We start from the raw sequence: 13,946 nt of genomic DNA, 5'->3' as shown, positions 1-13,946 counted from the left end.
TCTGACGCATGAGTTATTTATAGGTAGGTGTGTTGTTTTATTTCCAAATATTGGGAGATTTCCATAATTTCATTCTGTTATTGATTTCCATAGTTCACAGGGAACATACTTTGCATGATTTTAATCGTTTTAAAGCTATTTAGGTTTGTTTTATGTCCAACCATAAGGTCTATCTTGGAAAACATTCCAGATGTTCTTGAAAAGAATAAAAATTCTACAGGTTTGGGGGAGGGAGTGTTACACTGTGCTGGTTGATAGGGTTAATCGAGTCTCATAAATCTTCACAAATTTTATCTAGTTTTTCCTATCAATTATTGAGAGCAAAGTATTTAAATCTCAAGCTGTAAATGATAGCTATAATTTCTCCTTTCAATCTGCTGGACTTTGCTCAATGTTTGTTGGGCTATGCTGTAGGTGTTTACACATTAATATTTGTTTTATCTACCTATTACACTGGCCCTCTTGTTATTATGAAATATCTTTCTCTCTGGCACTATTTTTTGACTAAAGTATTTTGTCTGATATTAATATAGCCACTCTTGTCCTATTACGGTTATAGTTTGCATGGTACATTTCTCCAAACCTTTTATTTCAACCAATTATGTCTTCAAATCTGAATGATTCTGGTCTGATAATCACTGTTTTTTAACTTGAATCCATTTATACTTAATATAATTATGCACATAATTGGATTTAGTTCTGCCATTTTGCTATTTATTTTGTCTCAGGTGTTTATTATACTTCTGATCCTCTTTTTTTGTGTTAATTATTTTTAATGTCACCATTTTAATTCTTCTGTTGATTTTTTGGAGTAATTTTTTAGTGGTTGCTATATAGGTTGCAAGGTGCTACATGGATTACAAGATTGTCCATTAATTACAAACTTAATTGCAATAAATTATAGCTCCTTGCTCCAGTATAGCTGTATTTCCTCCCCATTCCTTTGTGCTACTGTTGTCATATGTATTATCAACTGAGAAACAGGTTATAATTATTCCCTAAAACAATTTTAAAAAAAAAATTAATGGAAGAGAAAGATAAATATTTATATATTTCATTTCTTCAAATGTCTTTCTGACCCTTTATCACCTCTCTTTCTGAGATCCCAATTACACATATGTTGGTACCCTTGATATTGTTCCAAAGATCTTGAGGCTCTATTTATATTTCACCAACATTTTTCCTCTCTGTTCTTCAAATTGGCCCCAAACTGAACTGCAATCTCAGGCTAGCCAAGCCACACATTATCCCTTATTCATCACCTACCAAATTTACTACTTTTAATGGAAATATTTTGGGGCTTGGCTTCTAACATACTACTCCAAATCAAGTAAATCCCCTGCCTAAAAGAGAAATAGCTTGTTCATCTGGCCCACTTTACTCTGGTAAAACTATCACACTCACCAAACTCCAGGCAGATGTGAATAAGAGCAGCCTCAGGCAAAAAGGCCATTTCTCCTTTTACTGTTATCAAAACTCTAGAATCTTTACATGTTTATCATTTCATTCTTAGTTTTTGGTTGATATCCAGAGTCCCCAAATAGTAATTTTTGAAAATTCTTTCAAGTAATGTACTTATTTTCTAGGGAGAAGATTTGCTTACCTCTTCACCATAACTGATAGTCATTCCCCAATCATCAGTAAATTTATACACTCAAATCACCCATTTAATACATTTTAATAATGTATAAATTTAATGCTCAGTAAGTTTATACAACTGCATAACCATTACCACATCCTAGATATAGAATTCTTCCTTCACCCAAAAAATGTCTTCATATTAACCCTATGGTAGATCTCTAACCCTAAGCCCCAGGCAAACCCTATGTATATGTTATCTTTTTGCTTTTTCTAAAAATTTTGAAAATTTTTCATATAAATAGAATCAAGCAGGGACACCTAGGTGGCTCAGTCAGTTAATCGTCTGCCTTCGACTCAGGTCATCATCCCAGGGTCCTGGGATCGAGTCCCACATCTGGCTCCTTCCTCAGCGGGGAGCCTGCTTCTCTCTCTGCCTGCCACTCCCCCTGCTTGTGCTCTCTTTCTCTGACAAATAAATAAATGAGATCTTTAAGAAAGTAAGAATCATGCAATTTGCCTTCTATTTTCTTTCACTTATATAATTTTTACAGTCCAACCATGTTGTTTCAGGAATCATACATTTCTTTATATTGCTGAGTTGTATTCCACTGTATGGAGGTATCTCACAACATGTGGGTTCACCCACCAATTCTTGGCAATTTGGATTATTTCTATTTGATTACTATTATGCATAGTCTGTTATGAGTATCTATGTATACATATTTTTGTGAACGTGTTTTTATTTCTCTTGGGGAGAGACCTAGAATTGAATTTGCTCAGTGATATGATAAACATATGCTGAACTTTTAAAGAAACTAACAGTTTTCCAAAATAGCTACATCATTTTATATTTCCACCAGTAAAGTATGAGGTTTCCAATTTCTCCACATCCTTTCCAACACTTTGTATTGTACTCTTTTTAATTATGGGCAATCTACCAGAGGCAGAAATCAGAATGATGGTCACCAGGGACCGTAGGGACAGGGGGTTGGGGAGTTACAGTATAATGAATCCAGATGATAAAGAAGTTCTAGAATGGAGAACAGTGATGGTTGTATAATATGGTGAATATACTTATGCCACTGAATTGTAAACTTAAAAATAGCTAAATGTCAAATTTTATGTTATGCATATTTTACCACAACTGGCGGGAAAACATGCATTGTAAGTTATTTTTCTAATCTTTCTTTTTAGTTGTTCCGTTGACTTTCTTTTTTTTTAATTATTAACATATATTATTTGTTTCAGGGATACAGATCCGTGATTCATCAGTCTTATACATATTAAGTGAGAAAATTAAGAAAAGGAAAAGAAGTCTTATAGGAGTAGTCTCTGGGAAAGTGTGTTAAACCAAGTTTGTTAAATATACTAAGGGTTTGCTCTGGGATATATGGTGTATTCACATAATTGTAGAACCATCACCACAACCAAATCTAGAACATTTTCATCACCAAAAGAAACCCCATAATCATTAACAGTTTCCCCACATTTCCCCATTTCTTCCAAACTCCCAGCCCTGGGCAACTATAATCTATTTTCTCTTTCTATTGATTTGCTTCTTCTGGACATTTCATATAAATGGAATTGTACAACATATACTCTTTTGTGATTGGCTTCTTTCACAAAGCATATTATTTTCAAGACTCATCCACATTGGAACATGCTTTTTGTTGCAGAAGAATATCACATTGTATGTATATACCACATTTTATTTATCCATCTACCAATCAGTTGATGTACATTAGGGTTGCTCCTACTTTTTAGCCATTACAAATAATGCTGCTATGAACATTCATGGACATGTATTTTCATTTCTTTTGGGTATATCTGGAAGACAAATTGCTAAGTCATATGGTAACTCTTTTCCAAAGCACCTACACAAATTTACATTCCCACCAACAGCATATGAGGGCTCTCATTTCTGCTTATTGGCCCTTACCACAAACAGAGCTCTCCCAGCTTCTCCCAGCCAACAGCAGGGACCCGTTGGGACCCGTGGATTCTGGGCCCTGTTAGGCTTCAGAATAAAGTGGAGTGCAGGCTAAGATGTGGCCCCTTCTACCTCTGGCCTTCGGGTTTATTTCCCAGTTTGGTGGGGGCAAAGAGGAGGGAAGTGGGAATGGTTGTGTGGGTGTATCCATTGTTCACCCTCCTGATCACATGGCTGACTAGGGGCTGGTAGCTGGCCGCCGCTGTCCAGCATCACAGGAGAATACTATACATGTATCACTGAACTAGGGAAAATTCAAAATTCAAAGTACGGTTTCTACTGAATTTATATCACTTTCACATCATTGTAAAGTTGAAAAATCATTAAGTCAAGATATTTTAAGTCAGGGAAAATTTGTATGTTTTATTTTTTTCTGTGAAATATTGGTCTTTTCCCCATTTCACTATTTTAACTCAATTTTACAAGATTCCCTTTCCTTACATATATTATAACCCTATATATCTTCCTCTCCAACATAATTAGTAGTTAGTACTCTATTTAATGGTACCAATACAGAAGCTGTCTAGTAAAAAGGCACATTAATCTCGGGGCACAGCAAAGCCTCATACCACTGTGTAAGATTCTTTGTATCTTCTCTTTATGAGCTTCACAAATACAACAACCAGATACTTTTGGAAGGATTCTCTCCATTGCATTATCACCTTGCCTAAAACATCAAATTAGTAATAGAAAAGATATCCCAATACAATTGTCCTAAGACATGCACCTTTTACTCGTCCATTAACTAAGCAGGCTGAACTTCTTAGTATATGTAATAACAACTTGACTATATTAAAATTCATCAAAGCACTTTAATTGATACAAGGTGGATAAGCCTTTATCATGTGAACAAAAAGACAAAACACTTCAGGAGCCATTAAATTATTATGAATAACAGCTGTACCCAGGGAAAGAAATAGCTCAAGTTTATGTCATCATTCTGGAGCATTTTCCTTTGATTAGAGACTTTGCCACACTGCTAACTTCAATTATATAAATGTGTAAAGGCATATTATACCACTTAGCTTATCTTAGCCACAAAATGCTTTTAAATAAAACAAGTAACACAGATTTAAAAATGGACACGAAGTCAATCAAATCCACTCCTCCTTAATGCAGTTACCACACAATGATCCCGTCAACATAAAATCAAACTAATCAATTTAGCATTAGAAAGATGGTGAATCAAATTTTATACGATGCCACTGTAAACATGAAAATATCTTTATTAAAGCCTCAATGGACTTAAACAGCAAAAGTGAACATAATGTCAGCTTCAGCTCCTGAGATATATATGGAAAAGGAAAAACATTATAGCTAAGGTCAAATATCAGTTGGAAAGGGCTTGAAGTGATAAATCTATGACAATAACCCCTGAAGTCTTTTTAATACAATCCAGCATAACCTAAAAACAGCCCTGTACTCCAACTGAACTATGTATCAGAGACAAAAATGTCTTCTTGACAAAAAACAGATTCACATTAATAAAAGAAAGGAGGACAGTATTATACTCGGGAAATCTTGTTGCTTTAAAAAATATTTATAATTCTTTCAAAATGCACATAGCAACTTACCATTTATTGAACATCAATTTATTTCCTGCTTTATAATAGAACCTTAAAATCAATTAAAATTTCAGAACGTTATAAGTGGGAATGAAAAGAGATTATGATCTCAACAAATATAGAAAAGATAGCAGTTTTCAGGTTGGGCAACACTTTTTAACTTCTAACTTTTAAAAGCTAACAATTCTGTAATTCTTATTTCCTAATAAACAACTTTACTTGTTTCAAGTGTTAACAATTCCTTTACCAAGGAAAAATGATCTTTTGCAACTCCACAACCTCCAGTTCATTTCCATATTCCAAATCTGAGAATTCCATTTTAAACTTAAAAAAGTTAATAAAGAACGGAGGGGGGGGGGGCGACATTTGATAACATAAGGCCTAATGCTATGCTTTTTAATATAATTAAAGATTTTCTTTTTACATGTTCCTACACTTAAATATAATAAAACAAATTGAGTTACACCTCTATTTCATGAAAAATAATGAGATAACATTTTCTGTTTCTAAATGACCACAAATCTGTCTGTCAACAAATGGTAGATGCTTAACAGACTTCTTAGACTCACCAAACAATGTTGAGGAGGATTGTTACTATGCAGTAAATGTGGGTGGCCTTGGAGGTAAATTAATTAAGAATCAAAGGACAAAAGAAAATATTTTTTACCTTAACACTCATAAAACACTAAGGGTTTAAATATTTAATTCCAATTAAGAAAGAAAATTAACATCTGTCTGTGTCTATCAACTTGAGCTAATTAACACAACTTAAAAAAATGCATTAGTCAACTGAAAAGTTTGCTAGCACGTCTTTTAAAAGAGTTTTAAAAAAGAATACAAGCCTGCACTATAAGATATTTGGTGAACCACAAAGTTAACATAGGAGAGGTAGAGAATGACTATTATTCTGATTTCAAATAAAATATAACAGCTAAATTAAATAACCCAGAATTTCAAAGATTTTTTTTTTATCTTTTCACTGCAGTAGAGTTCATGTGCTTTTGAAAGGCCACTTGATCTTACTACAGGAAACAGTACATGAATAGTGGTCAAAGGTAATCTTTCATCAGATATAGAACCATATACTGGAAGCAGATTTTCTAAAAAGAACATGCAATATTTAGGGTTAATACTTTTAAGACTCACATAGCTTCTAGACATTATGTTCTGAAAACAGAATTAAATATATGTTATAGATAAAATATTTTTTTAGGATTTTATTTATTCATTTGACAGAGAGAGACAGCAAGAGAGGGAACACAAGCAGGGGGAGTCGGAGAGGGAGAAGCAGACTTCCTGCCGAGCAGGGAGCCCGATGCAGGGCTCGATCCCAGGATCTGGGATCATGACCCGAGCCGAAGGCAGACGCTTAACCGACTGAGCCACCCAGGCACCCCAATAAAATAATTTCTATTTCACAAATGTTGCTCTACTCTTATACTATTCTAATAATCAACTTTAGATTAGATTTTTTGTAGTAACGATCACAAACTATTAGAATTTTGAAATTATCTTCCCTTCAGAAATGTATTTTAAAATTCAAGACTATTGAGACAAACGAAAATAATTTTTATGGGTACATGAGGGGAGAAAACAAAACCCAACAGGTTTCTCACCAGCAAGATTTACATTATGTCACATATTTTTCCATGTTTATAATCACTCCTTCTAAATGTTTCTCCATTATCTGAAGATATAGGATTTGATAATATGCATTACCATGTATGTATCAATCACTTTGCGACTTTGTGAATTTTTTCATACTTATAAATAAATGTGTAATAAAATTTGATATTATTTACATTATTGTCACTTGTAACCATCATAATTCATCAATAATTTGTTCTGTTTTGTTTCTATTTAATATTTTAAATTAAATTAGATGGTAAGCATGCTCACACTGTATTCTTCTCAATGACAGTGGTTTTTCTGCATTGTTTACTAATGTGTCTTTTTTTTTAATCAACATATAATGTATTATTTGGTTCAGGGGTATAGGTCTATGATTCATCAGTCTTACACAATTCACAGCGCTCACCATAGCACATACCCTCACCGACGTCCATCACCCAGCCACCCCATCCCTCCCACCGCCCTCCACTCCATCAACCCTCAGTTTGTTTCCTGATTAGTCTGTATAGTTTGTCTCCCTCTCTGGTTTCGTCTTCTTCCATTTTTCCTTCCCTTCTCCTATGATTCTTTGTGTTGTTTCTCAAATTCCTGATATCAATGAGATGTAACTCCTACCATTTCTCTTTCTCTGATTGACTTATTTCGCTTAGCATAATACCCTCTAGTTCCATCCACATCATTGCAAATGGCAAGATTTCATTTTTTTTGATGGCTGCATAATATTCCATTGTATATGTATGTGTGTATATATACACACACAAACATCTTCTTTAACCATTCATCTGTTGATGGACATCTAGGCTCTTCCCATGGTTTGGCTATTGTGGACATTGCTGCTATAAACACTGGGGTGCATGTGCCCCTTCGGATCCCTACATTTGTATCTTTGGGGTAAATACCCAGTAGTGCAATTGCTGGGTCATACGGTGGCTCTATTTTCAACTTTTTGAGGAACCTCCATACTGTTTTCCAGAGTGGCACACCAGCTTGCATTCCCACCAACAGTTTAGGAGGGTTCCCCTTTCTCTGCATCCTCACCAATATCTTTCGTTTCCTAACTTGTTAATTTTAGCCATTCTGACTGGTCTGAGGTGGTATCTCATTGAGGTTTTGATTCATATTTCCCTGATGCCGAGTGATGCTGAGCACGTTTTCATGTGTCTGTTGGCCATTTGGATGTCTTCTTTGCAGAAATGTCTGTTCGTGTCTTCTGCCCATTTCTTGATTGGATTATTTGTTCTTTGGGTGTTGAGTTTGATCAGTTCTTTATAGATTTTGGATACTAGCCCTTTATCTGGTATGTCATTTGCAAAAATCTTCTCCCATTCTGTCAGTTGTCTTTTGGTTTTGTTGACTGTTTCCTCTGCTGTGCAAAAGCTTTTTATCTTGATGAAGTCCCAATAGTTTATTTTTGCCCTTGCTTCCCCTGCCTTTGGCGATGTTTCTATGAAGAAGTTGCTGCAGCTGAGGTAGAAGAGGCTGCAGCCTGTGTTCTCAAGGATTTTGATGGATTCCTGTCTCACATTTAGGTCTTTCAACCATTTTGAGTCTTTTTGTGTGTGTGGTGTAAGGAAATGGTCCAGTTTCATTCTTCTAGATGTGGCTGTCCAATTTTCCCAACACCATTTGTTGAAGAGACTGTCTTTTTTCCATTGGACATTCTTCCCTGCTTTGTCCAAGATTGGTTGACCATAGAGTTGAGGGTCCATTTCTGGGCTCTCTATTCTGTTCCATTGATCGATGTGCCTGTTTTTGTGCCAGTACCATACTGTCTTGAAAATGACAGCTTTGTAATAGAGCTTGGTGTCTGGAATTCTGATGCCACTGGCTTTGCTTTTCTTTTTCAACATTCCTCTGGCTATTCAGGGTCTTTTCTGGTTCCATACAAATTTTAGGATTATTTGTTCCATTTCTTTGAAAAAAAGTTGATGGTATTTTGTTAGGGATTGCATTAACTGTGTAGATTGCTCTAGGTAGTACAGACATACAATATTTTTTCTTCCAATCCATGAGAATAGAACGTTTTTCCATTTCTTTGTGTCTTTCTCAATTTATTTCATGAGTATTGTATAGTTTTCTGAGTACAGATCCTTTGCCTCTTTGGTTAGATTTATTCCTAGGTATCTTATGGTTTTGGGTGCAATTGTAAATGGGATCGACTTCTTAATTTCTCTTTCTTCTGTCTTGTTGTTGGTGTATAGAAACGCAATTGATTTCTGTGCATTGGTTTTATATCCTGCCACTTTACTGAATTCCTGTATGAGTTCTAGCAGTTCTGGGGTGGAGTCTTTTGGGTTTTCCACATAAAGTATCATATCATCTGCAAAGAGTGAGAGTTTGACTTCTTCTTTGCCGATTCAGATGCCTTTTATTTCTTTTTGTTGTCTGATTGCTGTGGCTAGGACTTCTAGTACTATGTTGAATAGCAGTGGTGATAGTGGACATCCCTGCCACGTTCCTGACCTTAGGGGGAAAGCTCTCAGTTTTTCCCCATTGAGTATGATATTCACTGTGGGTTTCTCATAGATGGCTTTTATGATATTGAGGTATGTACCCTCTATCCCTATACTCTAAAGAGTTTTAATCAAGAAAGGATGCTGTATTTTGCAAATGCTTTTTCTGCATCTATTGAGAGGATCATACGGTTCTTGTCCTTTCTTTTATTAATGTATTGTATCACATTGATTTGTGGATACTGAACCAACCTTGCAGCCCAGGAATAAATCCCATTTGGTCATGGTGAATAATCCTTTTAATGTACTATTGGATCCTATTGGCTAGTATTTTGGTGAGAATTTTTGCATCCATGTTCATCAGGGATATTGGTCTGTAGTTCTCCTTTTTGATGGGGTCTTTATCTGGTTTTGGGATCAAGGTAATGCCAGCCTCATACAATGAGTTTGGAAGTTTTCCTTCCATTTCCATTTTTTGGAACAGTTTCAGAAGAATAGGTATTAATTCTTCTTTAAATGGTTGGTAGAATTCCCCTGAGAAGCCATCTGGCCCTGGGCTCTTGTTTGTTGGGAGATTTTTGATTACTGCTTCAAGTTCCTTAGTGGTTAGGGTCTGTTCAGGTTTTCTATTTCTTCCTGGTTCAGTTTTGGTAGTTCATATGTCTCAGGAATGCATCCATTTCTTCCAGATTATCTAATTTGCTGGCATAGAGTTGCTCATAATATGTTCTTATAATTGTTTGTATTTCTTTGGTGTTGGTTGTGATCTCTCCTCTTTCATTCATGATTTTATTTATTTGGGTCCTTTCTCTTTTCTTTTTGATAAGTCTGGCCAAGGGTTTATCAATCTTATTCTTTCAAAGAACCAGCTCCTAGTTTCATTGATCTGTTCTACTGTTCTTTTGGTTTCTGTTTCATTGATTTCTGCTCTGATCTTTATTATTTCTCTTCTTCTGCTGGGTTTAGGCTTTATTTGCTGTTCTTTCTCCAGCTCCTTTAGGTGTAAGGATAGGTTGTGTATTTGAGACCTTTCTTGTTTCTTAAGAAAGGCTTGTATTGCTCTATACTTTCCTCTTAGGACTGCCTTTGCTACATCCCAAGGATTTTGAACAGTTGTGTTTTCATTTTCATTTGTTTCCATGAATATTTTTTAAGTCTTCTTTAATTTCCTGGCTTACCCATTCATTCTTTAGTAGGATGTTTTTTAGCCTCCATGTATTTAAGTTCTTCCCGACTTTCCACTTGTGATTGAGTTCTAGTTTCAAAGCACTGTGGTCCGAAAATATGCAGGGAATGATCCCAATCTTTTGGTACCGGTTGAGACCTGATTTGTAACCTAGGATGTGATCTATTCTGGAGAATGTTCCATGGGCACTAGAGAAGAATGTGTATTCTGTTGCTTTGGGATGGAATGTTCTGAATATATCTGTGAAGTCCATCTGGTCCAGTGTGTCATTTAAAGTCTTTATTTCCTTGTTGATCTTTTGCTTAGATGATCTGTCAATTTCAGTGAGGGGGGTGTTAAAGTCTCCTACTATTATTGTATTATTGTCAATGTGTTTCTTTGCTTTTGTTATTAATTGGCTTACATAATTGGCTGCTCCCATGTTAGAGGCATAGATATTTACAATAGATCTTCTTGTTGGATAGATACTTTAAGTATGACATAGTGTCCTTCCTCATCTCTAATTATAGTCTTTGGTTTAAAATCTAATTTGTCTGATATAAAGATTGCCACCCAGCTTTCTTTTGATGTCCATTAGCATGGTAAATGATTTCCCACCCCCCTCACTTTAAATCTGGAGGTGTCTTTGGGTCTAAAGTGAGTCTCTTGCAGACAGCATATCGAGGGTTCTTGTTTTTTTTATCCAATCCGATACCCTGTGTCTTTTGATTGGGGCATTTAGCCCATTTACATTCAGGGTAACTACTGAAAGATATGAATTTGGTGCCATTGTATTGCCTGTAAGGTGACTGTTACTGTATATTGTCTCTGTTCCTTTCTGGTCTATGTTACTTTTAGGCTCTTTCTTTGCTTAGAGGACCCCTTTCAATATTTCTTGTAGCGCTGGTTTGGTGTTCGCAAATTCTTTCAGTTTTGCTTTGTCCTGCAAGCTTTTTATCTCTCCTTCTATTTTCAATGACAGCCTAGCTGGATACAGTATTCTTGGCTGCATAGTTTTCTCGGTTAGTGCTCTGAATATATCATGCCAGTCCCTTCTGGCCTGCCAGGTCTCTGTGGATAGGTCTGCTGCCAATCTAATATTTCTACAGTTGTAGGTTATAGACCTCTTGTCCTGAGCTGCTTTCAGGATTTTCTCTTTGTCTCTGAGTCTTGTGAGTTTTACTATTAGATGTCAGGGTGTTGACCTATCTTTATTGATTTTGAGAGGGGTTCTCTGTGCCTCCTGGATTTTGATGCTTGCTCCTTCCCCAAATTAGGGAAGTTCTCTGCTATAATTTGCTCCAATATACCTTCTTTCCCTCTCTCTCTTCTTCTTCTGGGATCCCAATTATTCTACTATTGTTTGATCTTATGGTATCACTTATCTCTCAAATTCTGCCCTCGTGATCCAGTAGTTGTTTATTTTTTTCTCAGCTTCTTTATTCTCCATCATTTGGTCTTCTATATCACTAGTTCTCTCTTCTGCCTCATTTATCTTAGCAGTTAGAGCCTCTGTTTTTTATTGCACCTCATTAATAGCCTTTTTGATTTCAACTTGGTTAGATTTTAGTTCTTTTATTTCTCCAGAAAGGGATTATCTAGTATCTTCTATGCTTTTTTCAAGCCCAGCTAGTATCTTTATAATTGTCATTCTGAACTCTAGTTCCGATATCTTACTAATGTCTGTATTGATTAGGTCCCTGGCAGTCGGTACTGCCTCTTGTTCTTTTTTTTGAGGTGAGTTTTTCCATCTTGTCATTTTGTCCAGAGGAAAATAGATGAATGAGAGAACAAAATGCTAAAAGGGTAACAACGATCCCAGAAAAATATACACTAAACAAATCAGAAGAAACCCGAAACTGGGGGGAAAAGAAAGGGAAAAAAAAAAGAAAGAAAGAAAAATTAATATGATCAGGCCAGTGAATAGAACAGAGCCACACACTAGATTTTGAGTGTACTTTGGTCTGTTAGAAGAAAGTGCCTTTCAAATTTTTAAAGAAAGAAAAACTTACATATATATAAAAATAAGGGTAAATAAGATGAAGGGATGGAATATGACTGTAAAGATGAAAATTAAAAAAGATTTTAAAAAAGGAATTGATGGGTGCCTGGGTGGCTCATTTGGTTAAGCATCTGCCTTCGGCTCAGGTCATGATCCCAGAGTCCTGGGATCAAGTCCCACATTGGGCTCCCTGTTCAGCAGGGAGTCTGCTTCTCCCTCTCACTCTCCCTCTGTGTTCTCCCTCTCTCTCAAATAATAATGAAATCTTAAACAAATTTTAAAAAGGAATTGATAAGATGTTGGTTGAAAAAGCAAAGAAGAAAAATTCAACTAAAAAAATTTGAAAAAGAAAAAGAAAATTTAAAAGATTAACTTTGAAAGACTAAAGAATCACAGGGAAAAAGCCATGAATTCTATGTGCGCTGGAGTCTTGGCAGTTCTCATTGATTGGTAAACTTGGTCTTGGCTGAACGTTCTTGCTGATCTGGGGGAGGGCCCTGTTGCACTGATTCTCAAATGTCTTTGCCTGAGGCAGAATTGCACCGCTCTTGCCAGGGGCCAGGCTAAGTAATCTGCTCGGGTTTGCTCTTTGTAGCTTTCCCTGCAAGATTTCCGTACAGCTTTTGAGGACGAGAGTGAAAATGGCGGCCTCCCAATCTCTGGCCCCAGAGGAGCCAAGAGCTCAGGGCCCCACTCCTCAGTGAGCCCTCAGAGAAAAGCAGTCAATCACTCCTGTCTCCCTGGTCTCTGGCTGCACTCCGTGCTCACCTGGCCTGTGACCAAGCATTTCTATCTCTGGCACCTGACCCTGTTTGGAGTCTCCAAACCCAGCAGATTCCTGCAGTGCTCTCCCACGCCGCTCCTCCCGGGGGAGGAAGGGGAGTCTCCCCAGATCTGCACTTGTTGGGTCCCTGCTCAAAGAGTAGTGACCCAACAGTGCCACAGATCACGGTTTATGGCAACCCTGAGCTGAGAGCCCACTCCTCGGCTCCATCTTTGCAGCTGGCTTCCCCGATCTGATACCTGGGAGCTCTGCCACACTCAGGCACCCCCGGTCTTTCTGTGATCCCCGAGGGTCCTGAGTCCCAGTGAGGGTTCCACCCCCACCCCACCCCCACTTAGCCACTGGAGTGACGTCCCTCAGCAGAGCAGACTTCTAAAAGTTCCAATTTTGTGCTCCGCTGCTCTATCACTGGCCAGTAGCCAGCTGATGGAGGCTCCCTCCCCCCACCATCTATCTTCATGAATATCGCCTCGGATTCACTTCTCCACACGTCCTACCTTCCAGAAAGTGGTCGCTTTTTTGTTCATAGAGTTGCTGCTACTATTTTCTTCGATCTCCTGTTGAATTTGTAGGTGTTCTGAATGGTTTGATAACTATCTAGCTGAATTCCTGGGACCAGAGGAAATTTAGTTCTCCTACTCCTCCTCCATCTTGCTCCTCTAGTCAATAATTTTTTAAATTCCCTCCAAAATGTGGAAGGTCCTATTGACTGCTTCTATGAGCAAGCCTCTACTTTAAAAATCAATTACTAAAGGGTGCCTGGGTGGTTCAGTC

The 13,946-nt window shown here is 37.0% G+C and overlaps 1 protein-coding gene across 10 annotated transcripts in view; it reads right to left on the bottom strand.

Annotated features, from left to right (window-relative positions):
* The window catches only part of BCAS3 (BCAS3 microtubule associated cell migration factor), a 598,224-nt gene that overhangs the window by 410,228 nt on the left and 174,050 nt on the right, over positions 1–13,946 (bottom strand). The gene's annotated exons all lie outside the window — the stretch shown is intronic.

Source organism: Mirounga leonina, unplaced genomic scaffold, assembly GCF_011800145.1.
Source record: "Mirounga leonina isolate KUSES-001 unplaced genomic scaffold, KU_Mleo_1.0 Mir_200, whole genome shotgun sequence".
NCBI lineage: Eukaryota > Metazoa > Chordata > Mammalia > Carnivora > Phocidae > Mirounga > Mirounga leonina.
This window is presented reverse-complemented; position numbering and strand designations above follow the sequence as displayed.